Genomic DNA, 2,728 nt, shown 5'->3' on the forward strand with positions numbered 1-2,728 from the left:
ATTTTCGTCTTTATCTAAGAAAATCTGTGAAAAATAAACCCAATACATTTATAACACATGACATCAAACAACAAGATATTAAACAATAATAATAACTACATCATTTTTTTCTGCATTACAAGTTAAAACTAAAAGGTTTATCCACGTCTGTCTTAAATTTGAACTTTAGGGTTTAAAAATGACTTGTAAAAGAACGTTACAATACAACCATAAAACATTATTTAGCAACAGTGTTTCAATCTTTGTGTTTTGCAGTTTTGACTTTTATACTTTTAGGTTGTAGAATTAAATGTAACTATTGTCATGAAGCTATGGTTTATCTTCATGGCCCTGGCACTTTTCAACGTGAGACCAGAAATTTTCTGGCAGCATGACAACAAAATAAAATAACTAACAAAATATAAAAGCAGCCAACGCACAAGTTCAAGCCTTTCGGCAGAAGCCGTAGTTTATTTTACAAATTAAAACACCAACTCGGTAATGTCTCACACTATAAATCTAGTGGGAAAATGTCCTCTGTCTGAGTAAAGTGACTCAGGTTTACTTCCTGTCGATGAAGACAAGGGTGTTTATTTTTACCACCGACAGCCAATGTGGTTTGACGTTAGAGCAACTCTTTTTGCTACGCGAGCCACCAGTCCACCGACTGAAACACGCTGGGTTACCCCCCACCATGGGGGCCAGCAGCACCATGCTTGAGCGCAGTGAGAAGGCCCCCATGAGACGGGGTTAAAAATACAGTCCACAGCTCCTTTTAGAGGTCCAGCAGGTCATAGATGAAACCAAACAGTCGAAGGAAAACTGTTTTTTCTGAAAGACGGCTGATTAGAGCCACCCACTTCTCTCTCATGCAGGTCAGAGAGAAACTGGGTCTTTGAGGAGAAGAAAACTTGGATGGATTGTGGACTTTAGCCCTCCACTTTTTTATCTAGCTCTTTTTGCTAAACCTCAACATTGCAACAATGTCAACTTTTATTTTATAGGAAACAAATACATTTTTTATGCACAAATGTAAATTTGCCTTCTTTTTTTTTTACATTTTGCTTTAGATTGAGGTTTGTTTTCTTTGACATAACTTTAAAGGTACATCTTTAATGCCTTAAAGGGTTTTCACTGGTTTTCCCCTTCAACCCTGGTCTTGTATTGGACTTTTCTATATTTAGTTGTTCGCCGCCGCTGATGCTGCCTGAGCGGATATGGCGCCCATGTTCCCATGACCCCTGAAGTGCCCACTGTCCCTTAACATAAGTTTGGCACTCAGGCATCTGGCTCATTTTCTGGTGGAATCCACCTTTTCTTCAAAGATGACCTTATAAAGTCCTGTGAAATCTGCTGCAGAGTCAAGACACACCTCATCAGTAGCTACTGCAGAACTTTTGTTGTTGTTGTCCCAGTCACTATGGTAAAACAACGGACATAATGGACACAGAGAACCACAAAAACCAGTGCTGGTCTGCCTGACTGACAAGTCAGATACCACAAAGAATCCACAGCAGCTTGGACTGAGTTGTTCAGTTTTCTTGAGCCAGAAGTGAGACCATTTAACCTTATCAAGATATTTTATGGGTGATGAGACAGGAAAGTGGGACATATGTTCTAACCAACGCAGAAAGATCTTATCTTGCATTTTCTTTTTTCAGAAAGTCCCTCTAATCTAAGAAATAGCCAAATTACACGCATTAGCTCCACAGACAGCCCCTGTGAAAAAGACCATGACTAAAAGAATAAATATAGCTTCACAGCAAGCCAGAGAGCGCAGGGCTGGGTGCTGAACTCTTGGTGGTTTTGTAGGTTTGTCAAAAAGTCTAAAAGGCCAAGACAGGCAGGAAAAGCCTGGCTGTGCCTCATTGCCAGTTCTACAAGCTTTCCAAATTGAAACCTCCATTCCAGGTCTGCGTATGAGAAACTAACCAGGTCCACCCACCTGTGACCTGTCGTAAAGTCAGCTCATGAATAAGTCATATCTAAGAAAAGGTGGACACGGGAAGCAAGCAGTGGATCTCATTGTGAAACCACATCAATGCTAGGCAGAATTTCTACCTGTGCCGTTGTAATGCAATATATGCACACATGCACAAATGCTCCTGGGTCTTTAACAGTAGCACTGCCGGGCGCTTTCCCAGGTGACAGACGGTGGAAAACAGTGAGAGCGTCTGCTCTGTGCCATACCCTGGGATCTTCTCATCAGGGATCTCACCAGGACAACACTGTACATAGGAAAACTCAAAAAATGAACTTGCGAGATGATTTTATTTGTTTGATGTGCTGGTGTGAATTAACTTTGTGCTTATCTTGCACCAGAGGTTCAATTTGCTGCACTAGCTGATCTATGCATGAATGAGAAGGAGTTACATGTTGGACAGTTTTTAAGGTTTTCTTTCCTTGAGTTATTCACATCATGGTGGTGTGGAAATGTTTCAGGAAGCATGTGTATAATATTAACCAAGCTAGTTAATAACTAATGCAAACAATAAAAGTAATCACACCGAACCGTTAGCTGTTTTTTCCTGTTCAAAAATAGAATGACGGCCGACGTTAAGAAAGAAACTAAAAGAAACACTCTGTGATGAAAACAGGTCTTTTTTCAAATGGTCTTATGTGTTTATATCGACCAAGAATTATTTATTTATTTTCTTATTTGCTTATGAGAAAGCAGAATTTTTCATAATATGTTAAGGTAATCTTGATATTTTTTCAAATTATTTAACTTATTTAAAAAAAAATAAAA

Source organism: Nematolebias whitei, chromosome 3 (genome assembly GCF_014905685.2).
Source record: "Nematolebias whitei isolate Nwh7 chromosome 3, NemWhi1, whole genome shotgun sequence".
NCBI classification, from domain to species: Eukaryota; Metazoa; Chordata; class Actinopteri; order Cyprinodontiformes; family Rivulidae; genus Nematolebias; species Nematolebias whitei.